Source organism: Sphaerodactylus townsendi, linkage group LG01 (assembly GCF_021028975.2).
Source record: "Sphaerodactylus townsendi isolate TG3544 linkage group LG01, MPM_Stown_v2.3, whole genome shotgun sequence".
Classification (NCBI taxonomy): Eukaryota; Metazoa; Chordata; class Lepidosauria; order Squamata; family Sphaerodactylidae; genus Sphaerodactylus; species Sphaerodactylus townsendi.
In genome coordinates this window covers 136,338,823-136,357,399 of record NC_059425.1, presented here as the reverse complement: position 1 = coordinate 136,357,399, position 18,577 = coordinate 136,338,823, and the positions used below count along the sequence as shown (strand labels likewise).

General features: G+C 40.7%; 1 long non-coding RNA gene across 1 annotated transcript; it reads left to right on the top strand.

The window, feature by feature from the left end:
• Nucleotides 1-1,195: 1,195 nt before the first annotated feature.
• Nucleotides 1,196-15,740, top strand: LOC125439381. The gene is made up of 3 exons (XR_007245529.1): nucleotides 1,196-1,425; nucleotides 11,517-11,759; nucleotides 15,213-15,740. It is a non-coding gene; the product is annotated as an uncharacterized LOC125439381 (long non-coding RNA).
• The last annotated feature ends 2,837 nt before the right edge of the window (nucleotides 15,741-18,577 follow it).

Below are 18,577 nucleotides of genomic sequence, written 5' to 3'. Positions count from 1 at the left end.
CTGTATATAACCACATTGTCTTTAAGACCATAGGGAGAGCAAATGCCTGCCCTCCCTAAGTACCATCTTTGGTTTGCTAGCAAATCAAACTGTTCAGGATCAGAATACTAGCCATTTTTATCCACTGACAAAGGGGTTTTCCAGAGGGAGGGTAGGTTAAAAATTATTTAAAAATACTTCAGCTGCAATTAATTTTTATCGCAGACAGGAATGTGCTGTTAATGAATTACAGGCTCGCTTTTGATTAGTACTAGTGTGCTCATCATATGCATCGTTGGGGAACAAATGTATGTCTCTGATCCCCTATGATTTTAACCATCATAAGGATGAATTCATGACTTGCAGGAACAGGCAGAAGATTGCAAATTATTAATTATTGTTATCCCCTATGATTTTAACCATCATAAGGATGAATTCATGACTTGCAGGAACAGGCAGAAGATTGCAAATTATTAATTATTGTTAATTATTAAAGTGGTTCAAATGCATCACCAATATTTTGGTGCTTGTAAGTTTGAAATTTCCTAAACTGAGTTTTGTTTTGTTTGTTTTTTTAAGAGATGTTAGGAATAGACATGAAATTTGTATCAGAACACAGGAAAGCTGGTACAAATAACAGGATCAGAAACTTTTTTTTCCAAAATGTGAAATTCAGGGTAGGATCTTCTATGTCCTCCCTCACCCCCACGCCCACCCCCCAGAGTCTTGATAGCTTGTCGAAAATTCTTCCAGAGAACCCCAAAATGTAACAGATGCCACTATGGTAGGATATCCCTACATTAAGAATAACTTCCACTTTTTAGTTATTGTGACTTTATAGTTATTATTCCCTATGTTTCTCCTATTTTTTTCATATTCACCCATTTCCTCAGTTTAGGGAATGATCAAGTAGAAAGCAATTTATGCTTTTTTTATTTTCCAGCTTTGGCTAAACTATTTTGTGTACAATCTGTTACTCAGTGGTTGTCTCCATTCAGAAGACTTATTACTGTTTTGAAGTGCTCATTGAGGTGACAAGAGGACTTGAAGGGGTGGTGGTAGATAAATCTGAGCTTTAATATCTTCATCTCAAGACTACACTAAAAGCCCCAAAGAATTTTTCTGTGCTGCCCTTCAGATAAGAGTGGTGAGCCCATAAATTCATTAGTAAGTAATGGAACAACTTCACTTTATCTTTGTCTTTTCACAGGCCTAAGGTTTTCGTTCTGTGCCAGGAGTCATACATCACACTCAACATCTTCGTCTCCAGAGCCAACCCAGAGAAAGTGCAGAAAAACTACCGTTAACAAGGGAGTAATTACATTCAACATAAATTAATTATTGGTCGCCCTGGACTGGTAGAAAAGGGCCACACAGGCTCTATCTGACTCAATTTCCACCTTTGAGGAAAGAAATATTCAAATATGAATCATAAGATAATCTGAGGTGAGGTCTTTCTGGTCTACTGGTCTTTAGCATCACATATTTGCTAACATGACATGTGGTTTATTTGCTTTTACACTATGGCTACATTGTATTTTTTTATTTTAGGGCAATCATGAATGATTGCCACTTGGGACAAAGGTCATTTCATGGCAACCAGCACTAGGTGCAGCAAGGGGAAGCAGGAAGGGGGGGGGTTTAAAATGTAATTCCACCAGAAGAACAGGACATGGATCAGTGAGCAGATGATGGAAGGTGTTCATGAGGAATTTAGATTACTGCATAATGCAAATAAACTTGGAGAGGCTGAGAACAAGACATGGAAAATGAGCAGGCAAAGAAAGTACTGCATTGAACTTTCTTCGGAGTGTATTAGCTCCCTATCATGCAATAGATATAAACTAAACCATGTTTGCCAGTATTACAGCTAAGTTAACTAACATGGGATGCTTAAAACATTACCCTTGAAAGGTTATCTGGAATCTAAATGCTCATGAAAGTAGGGCTGATTCCGCATGGGCCAAAAAAAGTGGTGTGAAAATGGTGTGAAAACAGTATAAACCCTTTTACACTGTTTTAAACCCTTTACACCATTTTCACACCGTTTTCACACCGCTGTTTTTGGCCCATGCGGAATGAGCCTAGGCTATTCTCCTGAAGAGGAAAATTTCAAAACTGGGATATCAGCATAGAAAAGACTTCTTAAATATATTATTTATTCTTTTAACTTCTATCCCACTCTTTCCTACGCAAATCATGCTCAGGGCAGCTCACAATAAATTCCAACTACAATGAAAATCTATCAGTTAAAATTTAAAATCCTCAATATCTATTAAAATTATAATGGTGCTCTTACACCATATAACACTTATGGGGAACTAGTAAAAAAGGAGGAAGAATAAGGGAAGGGACTGCACACCTTATTATCACTGTGAAGCAATTTTTACTGCCTTTTCCTTTTGGGTCCCTTTCCAGTGACATGGGATGGTTTCAGGCTGTAGTTCTAATATTGTCTCACCCTAAGGCGTAAAATGCCTTTTTCTCTTCAAACAAATACCCTTAAAATGGCTCTGGAAAACTGAGGCAGATTCAAATGAATTAAAAGGACAATTTATTCAACAAAGATGGAATTGTGAAGAAAATCAGCAGATGGAAATCTAGTAGGAGTAAGCTATGTACAATCTTAGATTTTTTGTCACAAGCACAGGATTTTATCAAGCTTTCTAGGTTTCTTACATGTTATATTTCTTCTGAAGGTGCAGTTTTGTCTTAAGTTACTCTTAGATGTTACTGACATGGATTTCAAAAAAACTCCTCTGGGTTCTGACAGGCTGGTACCCTTTCTCTCACTACACACAGCCTTTCCACACTTAGATACTTGCTCCTCAGAAATCTCCGCCGTGATTTAAGCAGATTGGGAATCTTCCTTTGAGTACAATTCCCCTTCTAACTGACTTAGGAATTCTGCCATCTCCAGAAGATATGTTCCCCTTTTCCTTTATTTATGGTCGCTGTGGAAAATCTCTCTCATACTTCTGGTCTAATCAGGACTTCTGAGGTAGTCTTCTTGACATAAGAGGATCATTCTTGGGTTTGCTCAGGGAACTGAAGCTCCAGTCTACAGTTCTAAGTATGCTGCACACCTCCCCAGTTTAAGGGGAGAACCAGAGGAAACCACAAAGACTCCTAAGACAGCCTCGGTTGGGATCACACAGGAAGGGAATGATTACCATAGCGATTCATTGGGATGGAGAAGTTGAGTCTGTGGCACCACCATCATTCTCTATGGCCATTTCCGCACGGCCCCCGAGGCGCCCCCACGCCGGCAAGAATTCTGCCGGCGTGGGGGCGGAGGCCGTTCACACGCAAGCGTGCGTGCGGCTTCAGGGGAGGCCGGCGGAGGACAGGTGGCTCCGCATGGAGCCGCCTCTGCCCCCTTCCCCGTCCCACTCACCTTGTCTCCATCGTCGGCCTGCTGGCCTCTGAAGCCCCGCCCACGCTGCCCTCCGACCTCCAGGAGTCGGAGGACAGTGAGGGAGGGGCTTCAGAGGCCAAAGCAGGGCATTAAGGGCTTGTGGACAAGGTGAGGGGATCGGAGTGGGCTGGCGGCTGTTCCCCGGCGGTGCGGGTTTTGGCACCGCAAATTTCCGCAGGGAACACGCTGTTGGGGCAAAAACAACCCTTTAAAGGGTTGTTGTTTAGGGCGACCTGACACCGACCTGGGGGAGGGGGAGCGCAGTCAGGTCGGCGCTGCTGCGTTGCAGCAGCGCCGCCTGTGCGAATGGCTCACTGGGGACGGCGTTTATCCCGTCCCCAGGGCGCCATAAAAAGGCCGTGCGGAAACGGCCTATGAGTTTTCACCTTCCCTAAGGAAGACTACATCCAAGTCATGCACCTCTCATTGAAGAAATGAAGATGAAAACAGAGAACAAAAAGAGAAGTCCAAAAACTGTTGTGGAAAAAGCAGAAGATATCTCTAAAAGGTACAGACTTATAGTAAACCAAGAGTTTACAAAAGAAAATAACAGAAAAAAGAAAATGTTTTAAGGGAGGTTCTTGGAAGTAAAGGTGTTAGTAATTGCTGCTTTACAGCTATAAAAATAAGACTGAGCTGATTGTTCTTTGGAGTTGGCAGAGGCCGAATCCCTACTGGGAAACTAAATCTAGATAAAACCCAGTTTCAAAATAAACTGCACCTTTTCATTGAGGTTTCAATCTCCCCACCGCAGCATGTTTCTACTGAAGACATCTAGGCCTATCTCGGATGCAAGAAATGTTACAATCCCCACTACCAAGCGATCGGCTTGGCGGGTCTGTCCTGATTGGCTGTTGTGCCATGTTGGGGCAGAACATTTTTTTGTGAAAAAACAAAACAATATATATGTAAACTGCCTTTAAATTTGAGAAATAAGTTAGAGAGATAAGGTTACATTATGTCTGTACTAAAACGTATTTCTCTACTATTCCACTTGTACCCCGCCAATAAATAAACGTTTAGTTCTTTTGTCAGTGTATTTCTGCTTTCAGTATATGCTGATACACTCCATATTTCAGATCAGCTGCACTGATGGACTGAAATCCTCTCAGGGTAGATTTTCACACACAGCTAAGGAATGTGATGTTAACCCGCAAGAATCCAAATTCAAGTGTTCAATCTTTTCCCTCTCAGAGTGAGAATCTTTTCCCTCTGTTAGTCAGCCAGCTGCTCTACCAATCAGAGCACAGGTCTGCTTACCTAATTAGAGTGCTGTGCAGTTCCTTGGAAAAATTTTTCCCTCTCCCTTTGTGACTGCAACTTTGTTTTTTGCTACACTTCCAAACCTTATTTGTCTGAGCAGTCCGTCACAGGAGGGTCAACATTGTAACCCCAATAAAGGAAGTGATGGGGACTCGGAGGTAAAAATATTTATTTATTTGCTTGCTTGTTTGTTTAATATGTATTTTTAGCCTGCCTCATATTTACACATCTCAAAGTAGGTTACAACACAAGATAAAAATCATAAAATATCAGTAAGCCTAAAACCAATAACAATATATAACACTGTAATTGTAAAATGTATTTTAAATCCATAACACCTATTAAAACCTACCAAAATTCACAAAACCTATTAAAATTAGTAAAAACCCATTTAAAAATTCATAAAACCTATTTAAAATGCATAGTACTAGAAAGGGAAAATCATTTCTTCAGCCAAAGGCCAGGGAAAATAGGTGCATGTTTCCTAGTTTTCTAAATGTATATAGAGAAGATGCTTGACCCACCCCAGTGAAGAGATTGTTCCATAGTATTGGGGCCACCACTGAAAAAGGGTGGGTATTGCTGGGGAGGGTGGAGAGTCAGTAGTGGTTAAATATGTGGATTGTGGGAGATGTTTGCAGAATGAGAGTATGATAATTTACTTCCTCACCATGAAACAGCTTGTGCCATTGAGCTGCTACTGGGGGCTGCCCTGCCCAAAGTGAAGCTGTATTCCATGGGATCCAAAGAGATAGGAATTTGTGGGCCGGGCCAAAGGAGGCTGAAGAGTCTTCCGCCTCCCTTGTCCCGGCCCACATCTTCCTGCTGCCTCGTCTTTGGCCTCCTTTGGCCCCACCCACGCCATCCTGCTGCCTCATCTTCAATGATGTGGGCCGGGCCAAGGGAGGCTGAAGAGTCCATGGCCCCACCTACATTCTCCTTCCTCATCTTCGACAACGTGGGCAGGGCTGAGGGCAGAAGTTCAGTCTGTGTGGGGTGATTTTGCGCCCCCACGTGACCAATATCACCCTTTTCTCCACAAAAGGGACCAAAGTAAATTACTTCATTTTCCTCTCTTTTTTACCCTCACAACAATCATTTGAGTAGGATAGGCTGAAAATATCTAACTGACTGAATATCATCCAAATGAGCTTTCACAGCAAAATGGGAACTTAAACCCGGGTCACCCAGACCCTGCTCTGAAACTACATCTCACTGGCTTTCATGGGGTGGTTCATGCACATAGGTAAGGGGGGGCTTCTCGGGTTTGATCCCCCCATTCATGTCTGAAGCTCCGCCCACCCGTTTGTGGGTTTAAAAAACATTTTAGTGCTTTTTAGGTTTTTGGCCTGCAGGGGGCGCATTGTTTGGGCTAGCAGCACCAAACTTCCAGAGATTGTTTGGGGGACTCTCCCTATGATACTACCCGGGTTTGGTGAGGTTTGGTTCAGGGGGTCCAAAGCTATGGGCTCCCAAAGGGAGTGCCCCATCCTCCATTGTTGTCAATGGGAGCTAATGGAAGATGGGGGCTACACCTTTGAGGGTCTAAGTAACTCTTTGGGACCCTGGCTTGAATCCAAACTTCAATTAAACTCCAAGTGGTATAAATTAGTGAGAGACTCCTAAAGATACCCCTGGAAAGTTTGGTGCTTCTAGCTTAACAATTTCACCCCTGACAGCAGGCAACCCCCCCCCCACATTTTTTTTTCCAGGAGATTTCTCGCTTTTAAATCCAAGCACTCTCTTCTCGGCATGGATTTCAAAGGGAGAATCTGAGGTCCTCAGTTTGGAAGAAGAAGAAGAAGAAGAAGAAGTTTCTGATTTGATATCCTCCCTTTCTCTCCTGTAGGAGACTCAAAGGGGCTGACAATCTCCTTGCCCTTCCCCCCTCACAACAAACACCCTGTGAGGTAGGTGGGGCTGAGAGAGCTCCGAGAAGCTGTGACTAGCCCAAGGTCACCCAGCTGGCGGGTGTGGGAATGCACAGGCTAATCTGAATTCCCCAGATAAGTCTTCACAGTTCAAGTGGCAGAGCAGGGAAACCCGGTTCCTCCAGATTAGAATGCACCTGCTCTTAACCACTATGTGTGCTCTTAACCACTACGCCACATTGAAAGTGATGCTGTTTCAGAGTGGAGGATAATCCACCCCAAAACAGCATCACTTTCAATGTTGTTTAACTGGGGACCCCAGATTCTCCCTTTAAGGTGGATTTAAAAGGAGAATTTGGGCTCTCTAGTTTAAATGCCATTGAAAGTGATGATGTTTGGGGGTGGATTCCAGCATCACAGCAGCTGCCCGGGGGGGGGGGGGGGCAAAACTCAGATTTTGCACCAGGCTCCATTTTCCCTCTGTGCCTCTGCCCAGAGGGGAGGGGCAGGGCAGGGCAGGGCAGGGCAGGGGAGTCTGCCATCCCTGACCTCGGAGAGCTGCTTTTATAAGCGCTAGGCCAGGGGCGGGGCTTGGGGAGGCGTGGCCATGCGCTAGGGGCGGGTGGGGGTGTGGCCCCACCCCCGAACCCCCCCATAAAAAATCTATACCTACGTCCCTGGGGTGGTTACTGCTGAACAGAAGCAAGCATTTTTGAAAACATATTCCCCTTTCTCTCTCCTCATCTTTGGTTTTTAAAACTACTTCATGAAGAGTTTGGGAGATGCCTTCTTTTGCTGTGGTGCCTGCTGACTCTGAGCAGGATGAGTACTTTGGGAGCCCAACTATCCTGTTGGGGCTGCTCAGACTGGAACAACACAGTAATCCACTTGAAAAAAAAATCAGCAAGTGCCACTCGCAGTTATTACTGGAATACAATGTTCTATCTTCGGTGTTAAATTGAATTAGATAGCTGTGGGACTTAAAAAGGCTCAGAGGAAATAATTATAGCAGATGAGGGGTACAGGTGGCAAATCATACAAGAAACACCTAAAGCAACTGGAAATGTTGTCTCTTGAAAGTACTGTTGAATGATTTGTTTAACCCTGTTGGAATAAATTCAAGCTGCTTTTTTTGGTAAGTATTCTATAAGAAAACACCAGCTATTGATCTTTCCCAAGGGTTTTGGGGAAAAGAACATATATGAGTTGAAAGAAAAAAAACATTTAATTTAAAACTATTGCTAGAAAATTAGATCATAGTCAAATACAACTGAACTTTTCTGACTTTCCCAAATGACTGACACAAGCAGAGATCATTTCTTTGAGGAGAGAGGGGAAAAAACCTTCCTAAAATCAGTTCCTGGAGCCAAAAAAATGACAAGACCCCACAGTTATTAAAGTCAATAAATCAAAGCAAGAGTGATTCTGTATGCACAATTGGATGGCTTTTATATTTTTCTGCACTCAAAATGTTAACGTTTTTCTTTTACCTCACCTACCTTGGGTATCTTAAAAACAAAGAAAACACTCCAGGGAATCTGAAAGTTTTATTATATATAATTATACTGCCTTACTTTTAGAGATTTAAAAGTGCATCTTAATGGCATAGGCAGTCACCATGACAGTGTTTTATGTGCTTGATTGACATAAAGCATGTATTGACATTACACATCTCCAAGAACTTTAGAAACATTTGAGCATATATACAAACATATATACGCTGTACATGTAGCAAAAGACTGCCTTCATGTTGCTACCTACTTTTACTTTTCTAGTACTATTCTGATTGTTTAACTAATTGTGTACTCATTATTAGTATCATATGCTCACTGGACCTTCATATAGGTAGCTCAGTTGCACATCATGGCTCTATCATCACAAGGGTTTCAAAAGCTGTCTGTGAGGTCTTAATTTAAAGTCAAGAAATGCAAACCCAGATAAACACAACTGTATCTCAACACACTGATGGACTTAAACAGAAAAAAATTTGGCCAGGTTACTTGGCAGTTTAAGAGCTTATGACATATCTTTGTTTTCTGGCAAGTAACTGTGTACAGATGACCTTATGTCTTCTGATAACAATGTTCAGAAGGCTGAGTAAAAATGAATGTGATGGGCTGGCCACATACACGTCTGCTTCATATGTAGGAAGTGTGGACTTTGTCCTTCTCGTAGGGACCATTAAAATAATTATTCCATGTCATGTGGATGCAGTCTAGGCTTACCAAATGCATAGACTCTATGCTCATGAGCCAGCAATTGCACATAACAGGGGGCAAAAATAGTGTGCTTGTGTTGGTTCCTCCTCTATGTACATTGATTCTAAGGCATGTGATAGTGCTAGTGATAGCCTGGGATAAAGTGAGCCAACAATGCAGTCCTGAGCAGAGTTACACTCTTTGAACTCAGTTGATTTCAGTTATTTCCTCTGAGTGTAATGCTGCATAGGATGGCAGAGAACTCTACCATGCCCATCCTTTCTCCCATTTTCTCTCCCAGTTAGTAATCATGCACACCACCTTTTGCTCCTTCTCCCCAGTTTCAAATCCCCGGTGCAAGTAGTAGCATCTCTGGCATAATTTCTTGTGCTTGTATCTTCACTGCAGTGTATGTAGATTCTGGTTAGTAAGAATCAGCAAAAACAGTCTTCTAGTTCTTCACAAAAACAAGCAGACCTCACAGATAGTCTCGTTTTCTACGCTAGTGCAGCTAGACTCTGCAGTGCTTTTCCTTGGCTGGCTGGGGTGACTGCACTCAGGATGATGTCCTGTCTCTCCTTCCTTAGGTTCAGCCCAGCTGAGGTTTTGAATCCGGTCTACTAAGAATGTATCCTTCTAAAAAATGTTGATTACAAGCCCAAGTGGTTGTAGCAATGGAGATAATGTCAAAAGATGAATCATTCCTTGACACTATGCTTTTGTTGTAGCTGTTCAGACCAGTGAACTCTAAACTGGAGAACCGGGTTTGATTCCCCACTCCTCCCCATGAAGCCTGCTGGATGACCTTAGGCCAGTCACAGTTCTCTCAGAACGCTCTCAGCCCCATCCAACTCACAAGGTGTCTGTTATGGGGACCAGAAGGGAAAGGAGTTTGTAAGCTGCCTTGAGTCTCCTTACAGGAGAGAAAGGCATAAATCCAAAACTCTTATTTTTCTTATATTTGACTGTAAAGATCACACAGCCCTTTACCATGCTAAAGTGCTGAAGTGATGATGATGGGAACACAGTGCAATATGCCATTCAAATTTGATTCCGTAGACAAAGTGAAGGGAATGGTATATTGTTTTTAATAACTGTCGGTGGTTTTGCTTAGCTAATATATGCTTAATGGGGTTTCCTCATTTAAAGAAAGCCTCTTGTCATAACCTAAAAAATCTTCAAAGGAGCAGTAAAAAAAAAGAATTTTTCAGTTAAAGTCAACAATGCCTCATTTAACAGAACAGTTAATAACAAGTTAAATGTAGTCAATATAGGATCTTAGAAAGCAAGTGAGAATTGCAATTCTCAGCTTTTCCTCCGTCAGCAAAGCCCCATGTAAGCTTCAGGCAAAGGGTTCACCACCCTTGTGCAAAATTGTGCCTCAGTCTCTGTGTATATGCCAGGGGAACAGTAAGGAATTTACTTCTTCTCATAAAAACTAACGTGCTAAAATAAAGGCTGTTTCTGCCACGTACAAAGCATGTTTTACTGGGCTCCAAAGATAAGTCTTCAATGAGCCAATTTCCCCAAACACTTCCTGTGACATTTCTTGCCTATGGAAAAGTCTTTCTCTGCCCAATATTATCCCTCCTTCCTTTGATAGCATTGATGTTAAAGATTTCTTGAAGTAGCATTACAATAATTTTCTCACTTTTGTGTAGGTCACCAAGTTCTGGGTGGGGTCTGGCATTCTCCCAAAATTACAACTGGTCTCCAGGTTATAGAGATCAGTTCCCCTAGAGCAGAGGTGTCCAACTCTGGTGCTTCAGATGTTCATGGACTACAATTCCCATCAGCCCGTGCTGGCATGGCCAATTGGCATGGCCGTAACCTTAACCCCACACACATACTAATATACACATGCACATTAATAAAATACTGCTAAAAGGCAACCTTAATGTGATTTTATATATACTCATATCAACATTTGTGTTTGTGGAGTGTAATACTATACAAAGCAAAAAAACAAGGAACAATCGAGGAATTTGCTCATTTCTCTATGACAGTTTAAAAGCTTTATAAAGTTGGCTGCTCTTTCCTTTGGGGTATCTTTCAGCTGGCTTAGCCACACAGCCTTTGTGAAGTTTTATGAAGCTTTTAGGCCACTGCCCTAGCGTCTTGTCCAGCCATCTGGTTTGACTAAGGGAGTTCATATATAACCATGGCATCTCCCAATTTGCAACTGCTTCTTCATTTTTATTAATAGATCTGTGAATTCCTTTCCATGCATAGACCTGCTGTCATAATGGATGGAACAATGTGGATCAGGATGCAGGCTACCATCATGAATATATGTTTGAAAGGATGCATTAGAGACAAATCAGAAGGGCCACAGGCTGAGAATTTTGATAGCTTTTTATTTGGTGCCCAGACCTCTGAAGTCCTTCATCTTTTCCATGCTAAAGCATCCAGGCTAACGGTATGATGATTAAGTAAAGCTTACAAATTTGCATTCCCATGTGAATAGCACTGATTATATCACTTTTAAATTCTTTCTAAGTTAGCATTACTTAGCAGATTGGGTTGTAGAAGAAATATAGATCTGTCGCCAACAAAACGTATGTTGCCAAACTAGTTTTACAGCATAGTTTGTACATCTAGATTGAAAGCCCCCAGACAATTGCTCTCATACAGGAATATATATTATGCAGAGAGTGTACTAATGTATCCTTGGTACACATACAGGACATATATGTGATTGAGAATAAAGATGAAAGTGAACTCATTCACTACTTTTATGAGTCATATATTCTGTTGAAATTCAGATGAATTGGTTTTCTCTTTCAGTTTCCAAAATGGACTCACGATCATCTTGAAGCCTTCTGCCATGAAGATATTCAAGGAAGGCTTCATTCCAAATAAGCATATTTCAGACGAGGATTCGTTTTAGGAACAAATGAAGTGAAGTCAGGTGGCTTGGCCCCAAATAGAGCAGTTATTCAGGATTTCTGAAAGGCAATCTGGAGCAAGCATTACAGTCATTTATTTATGAAGGTCCAGCAATATGATTTGTGCCCATCTTGATTACACGTATGTGCAATTTCATCTTTGTATGTCTGTAGTTCTATACATATGCTTATAATATGCATTTCATTTCACTAGGCTGGGAAAGTAATAAATTTAGGTCTGAATAACAGTTGTTTTATGTGGCTGCCAACCTGCCTAGTAACATTCTTAATTATTGCCAGGAAACCAAGTGTTTTCCAACCATGTGTTTTACATTTGAGGGCAGTATGTCTTGTCAGCCTACTTAGCTGGACTGATGGACAACCTGGTAATTTCACTGTATGCAGAGTTTCCTTTTGGTGGGTGGTTGCTTTGCAGACAGAAAGGGTTGCCAACATTATGAGAAGGTGCTACGTCTTGAGGATGGGAAGGCAGGCAGATAAATGGATGAACCAGGCACAAATATATGTTTATGACTCTGTGTTTTATTTAATAAGTCAGTCAAGAAACAGCATCTTCCTCTTGTTGTTTATAAGATTATAATTCAGACTTTCTTAACTGATGTCACAAGTAATATAACAATAACCCTCCTCATAAACCCATTCATATTTCCAGCGCAGCAATAATGGGAAAGTGGAATGATGAAATATTTTCATTTTATTTTATTTATGCAGCTGACTTTTGGTGACCCTATAGGGTTTTCAAGTCAAGAAATGTTCAGAGGTGGTTCGCCTTTGCTTACCTCTATTTAGTGATCACAAACTTTCTTGGTGGTCTCTCATCCAACTATTAACCAGGGCCAACCACACTTAGCTTCTGAGATCTGACGAGATAGGGCTAGCCTGAGCTATCCAGATCAGAGTGATTCAATAAGGGCACTTTTCCATCAGCAATAGCCCACAGATGTCTAGAGTTCCAGAAAGGATCCCTACATGTTTTGGAATTTGCCCTTCATATCTCATGCTATGCTACTCTCTCTTTTATAGCTAGATGTAAAATGCTTAGGCTTAGCTTGGTACAGCCACTGGTTTTCTATTTTGAAGTATGAATCACTTTGTGATGACACCCATGCTATGGACCTGAAGACTCTGTAGCTTGATTGTAGCTTCCAAGAATTAAGAAATGTGCTCAAAACAAGGGTTAGGGATGAAGGGTTGGGTTCAACCAGGTTTTCAGCTGCTGAAAAAGAGAAGAGGGAGTCTCCTTTGATTACCAGAACAGCAATGCAGACTGATGGACCACACAGTAAAGATGAGTCAGAAACGTGCAGGTCTGACTCAAGAACAAACTTCTTAGGAACACGAACGCACCCTGATTGGGTACGCTAACCTGCACTCTGATTGGATTACTCAGAGGAAGGAGGATATCTCTCTGACAAGAGAAGTTTGAGTATGCTTTTGAATTCTGATTCTGATGAATGAATATCTAATTGCCAGCGCAGTGTAGTGGTTAAGTACAGGTGCATTCTAATCTGGAGGAACCGGGTATGATTCCCCACTCTGCCACTGGAGCTGTGGGGGCCTATCTGGTGAACCAAATTAGCTTGTGCACTTCAATACATGCCAGTAGGGTGACCTTGGCCTAGTCACAGTTCTTCAGAGTTCTCTCAGCCCCATCCACCTCACAGGGTGTTTGTTGTGGGGGGGAGGAGATTATAAGCCCCATTGAGTCCCCTTACAGGAGAGAAAAGGGGGATATAAATCCAAAATCATCATCTTCTTCTTAACTATGTGTCAAAATATATCTACTCTGAAGGTGTATTTCAGTCAAAGTACAAATTTGACTAGTTATACAGCGTTAGCCTGAATTGGCAAAGCAAATTAATACCCAGAATTGGCAAAGCAAATTAATACCCGAACAAGGAGAACTGGTTGTTTATTGAGGGGCCAAGGCTGAGGTGGAAGAGTAGCGATTTTCCGTAAGTGGCCATATATATAAACAAAATAGGAATAGATCTTCTGAGGAAAAAGAAGAATTCCTGGACCACTTAGTATGGAATTATACACTCTAAAGTGGATTCTGTCTAGTGTATTAGGGTCTTCCTTTATGTTTTACCTCCAGAGAGAGATTTATGTTTATTTTAGGTATCTAACTAAATCAAAACTGTGTGTGTATGCATACTGTGAATAAGTACCAGTCTGTTACGACCCAAGAGCTGAGATAATCCATTAGCCAGAACATCAGTAATATCATAGAATCATAGAGTTGGAAGAGACCTCAAGAGCCATCTAGTTCAACCCCCTGCAATCCAGGAACACATTATAGGGCTGAGCAATCATGCTTTAAATCACCCCACACTACCATACCAAGCAGTTGGTCCCTGAGAAAATGTTGGAAATCTGGTTAGAGTATGTTCAGCGTGCCGCAGTAAGTTAAGAAGGTGAGGGGGTCCGTCACGTTAGAAATCATGGTATCTGCATAGAAAAAATCCATGTGAAAGAAGGCCTGTGCTAAGGAGGGGACCTGAACGCTGTTGAACTAAAAAGCTGGCTGGATCCAACCCAAAACTTCACATGCAGAGTTCAAAACAATATGAATACACTTTATAACCTGATTCCATAAAAGTTCAAATTATTTATTTATATGGGATATTCCTATACCTCTCTTCAGAGTCCTGTTCAAGGATGCTTACAATTAAAACCAGAACATTCAAAGCAGCTTGCAACAATTTAAAATGTAAAATTCAGCAAAAATAATGCAGTCCAATACCATAAAATCCATTTTAAATAGACTGAATTGAATAACCGTGGCATTTTATTCAATAACCAAATCATCTTGTAAAACTCATAGTGATGCAGAAATACTGAAATGAATCTTATAGCAACAACAAAATCATTCTAGTCAATAACTCATCCCAAAAACCTCCTGAAACAAATACAGTTTCATGCTTCATTGGACGATAGACCATATTAACCACTTCTGGAAATGAGCTCCATAGTTTGAGATTCAACAGCTGAAAAGACTCTGCTTGGAATTTAATACAAAATTAGTGATGTAGCCACAACAATATGATTTCCAGTGGCATAGCAGATATTATTGGATTAGTTCACAGGGAATTTGCAGCTGCCACAATTAGCTTTATGATACCTTTGCATGTATACGTAAGAAGCATCAGTAGTTGCCTTCTATTGTTTGTGAGTTAATATAATTAATCAGTGTCCCTTAGGGTATATATGTACTATATTAAAGCTTTTCTGATCTAATCATTTTTAAACCCCCAATAATCAAGTCCAAGGCTCATTCTGCATGGGTCAAAAACAGTGGTGTGAAAACACTGTGAAAATGGTGTAAAAGGGTTTAAAACGGTGCAAAAGGGTTTATACCATTTTCACACCACTGTTTTTTGCCCATGCAGAATCAGCCCAAGATTCAGATAGAAAGACACAGGTTCTTTCAAGAAGGAATGGAAAAGAATGCTAATTTACAGTACTCATTAAGCTGAATGTTTCAAAGATCTCTTTTCTTTCCCCTCATTATTTTTCTTTTGTTTGGTTTCACACAGAGGGATTAATATATGAATCATTATTCTTATTTTAGCTTGTAAGATGCAACATCGTGCTTTTATCTCTTTCCCAAGAGTGCGCATTGGCACCGTAGCAGAGGACATGGAGGAAACAACTTTCAAAGAAGCAGATGTAGAACTTAAAGAGCATCTGCAGTGGTCGTTTGTGTAGAAAGGATTTCTACTAGCTATTTTCCATCAATCGGAGCTGTGCCTGCACGTTTCTGCCACTTTGAATCAGAGCGCCATGGTGACATGTCATTTTAAAGGGACACATATTATTTTCATTAAGAAATCCAGTTTTTCATCCTATAATCCCACAAAAGAAATCAATTTTCCGCAAAGTAGCACAGGGACACTACTCAAAATGGATTTTTTTTCCCTAAGGGGAAAGGAAAAAGAAAAAAGCAAGAAAGCAGAAGCAACAAGATGAAGAGCCAAAAGGATGCCATTAAAGATGTAAGCAAAGCAGTGGCTCAAAGTCACTGTTCTGTCCCCCAAGTAAAACAATCTAAAGGTGCCCTATTCTTGGGTGGAACAGAGTGGGAGACACACAAGCAAGGTGTAACTGTTCAAAAAAGTTTTATTGCTAAGAAGAATTGAGACCCTAACTCCTCCCAGGATCTGACTAAAATAAAGTACTTGCTTGACTGGAACAGTTTGAAGTTTGAGACTTTTGTCCTTTCTTTGATTGCTTCCAAGAAAGTTCACTTTGTGTTTCTCTTGGTTCCTCGAGTGTCCTTTAACTGGATTCTACGTTCTGTACACCTTAACTTTATGCCATCTCTATACACCTTATACGTAACATATATTGCAGCCTTCCAACTACCCTAGGCACCTTAGACTGACTGACTGACCAGAGGGATTACTGGGTAATAACATGAAGACTAGGGTGTTGTGTGTTTTCCGGGCTGTATGGCCATGTTCTAGCAGCATTCTCTCCTGACGTTTCGCCTGCATCTGTGGCTGGCATCTTCAGAGGATCTGAAGCCTTCGACAACATGAAGACTGCCTTTAGGAAAATTTCTTAAAGGGACAGGGTCCACTAAAATTCCTTCCTTTAGAAGACTATACAAGAAACTAAACCCATTATAACTATAGGGATACTGGTGCTTAATAAAATAATAAAAGCTTCTCTGGGGGCATAACAGTCACCCACAATGTTCAGGGATTAAAGGAGAGGAATATAAGAAGCCAAAGTAACCACTAATTTTTTTATACCATATCGTTGTAACTAAGCAGGCCATTTCTCTGTGCATAAATACTTTATGACATTTTGGTGCTAAATGAATACATGATAACGTTCTAGTTTCATGTGTCATGCGATGCTGGTGGAGGACAGTGACTGAGAGAATTTGCTTTGAACTCAGAATTCTAAGTTCAAATAAACTGAAAATTTAGGTTTAAAATAGACAAGATATCAATTTTGTAGAATCCTGGAATGCCTTTTAAGATTGCTGCAGGGACCCAATTCTGGTCAGGACCACTTCATCCTGTTCTTCCAACTTGAAATGGCACCATGAGCATTACTTGCTGATATGCGCCCCCCCCCCCTCCAACACACACCATAATTTCAGTCAGAAAAAATAGTGCAGAGCTCCTTCTCTCCCTGTACTGCAGTGATCCAAACCAGAACTGGGACCCCATAGCATTCCAGGTATTCCAGGGCCCTACAGAATGTATCTGACCCATTTTGAACCTGGGTCTCCCTCATCCTACCCAGGCCAATGCTTTAACTACTGCACAGAGCTGGCCCTTGGAATGTTTTGAATGTTTACAAAAAGGGCTGTTAACAGTGCTAAGTATAATCTTGTGTGAAACCATACAAACACAAGCACTTTGTGTAACAGTAGAGAACTACTCAATATGCAGGACCAGTAAGCCCTAGGAGGTGCAGGTTGTTCCTTCAGTATAGAAAGTGACATGAAGCCCTTGGCTTATCGCCAAATAGTAGCAGCAGTCTTCATTGTCATAACAGTAGTACCTTTAAACCTTTGCACTAACTTATATTTACAAGTACAGGCTGATCTGTTAGGCCACTTCCACACATGCAGAATAATGCACTTTCAATCCACTTTCACAATTGTTTGCAAGTGGATTTTGCTATTTTGCACAGTGACACAGAGTTGATCAGACATGTGCAATCAGCAATAAGACAAACAGCCTAGGACTGACTTTTTTTTCTGCTAGTGAAACATGTGGGGTAGAAGTCTCTCATGCCACTGAGTCATGTCTGGAAGCCAACACTCTCTCCCACTTTTAAATTTGAATTCTAAGTAGCACATTTTCTTCAATCGAACTTATATTGACCATCTCTGCTAAGATGTCACAATAATACTCTGTGGCGACAGAAGAATTGTATTAGGTAACCAACCTTTGAATCCGCTTCCACTAAGACAAATGGACCAAACCCTGACACAAAGAGGATTTATATTCTTTTTGTTCAAGACAAATGGAATGAGATCAAGACAATGGAACAGCAGAACTAAAACTTAAGAGACTCCTTTAAAACTGTGGGATTAAAATCAATTAAATCTTAGTAATTTTGCTGAACAATTTAATAAATAGTTCTGGTAATGCTCGTGAAACAATGAAATGCACATATTTTGCAGCAGTTCAGACATCATGAAAAAGGAACTCTGGATGAATTTCTTCACTACAATGAGACATTTCTTTTAATGCATGCTGTTTTGAATGCTCTTTTAATAGTCTCTGTGTATAGATTACACCCGTTCCCAGTGGTTTTCAAGTAAGTTCTGGGGATTTTTTAAACAAATAGTTTTATTAGGAGTTTTCCACATAAAACAAAGGCAAAAACAAACAAACAAACACAAAAAGTTATGCATATAAACCAATAAACACAAGTATTGAAGCACTGCTGAGAAAAGCATACAAAATACCACACTAATCCCACAGCATAACTGAAATTTAAAACAAAAGAAAAACAGCTTAAAATACTTGACATTTTCAGTTTATCAGTGAAAATATCTGTCCCAAAGAATTAATCCTTGAAATACATCTAATAACATCAAGATGTTAATTAACACAGAACATGAATGTCAACCGCTAGTTGATGAATTTTTCAGGCTGAGAGTAATTTTTCATGTTTGCAAATGAAGTTTATTTCTCTGTCAATGCTCCATCCCACACTGTCTTTCCAGGATTCAACACAAATGCTTATGGTGATTCTCCATTTCTCAGCAATTTCTGATTGTGGTAATTGTAAAGGCAAATATAAGGTCAAATGCAATGAAGTTTTATTTTGTCTTTGAAAAATGCCTATTCTTGATGTACCTTGGAGATTTATCAGACATTGTTCAGTGAGAAAATTGGTAACAGCTAGTAAATTTCCTCCCATCTGTAACATGAAGCCTCAGTATTTGTTGCATTTACACTAAAT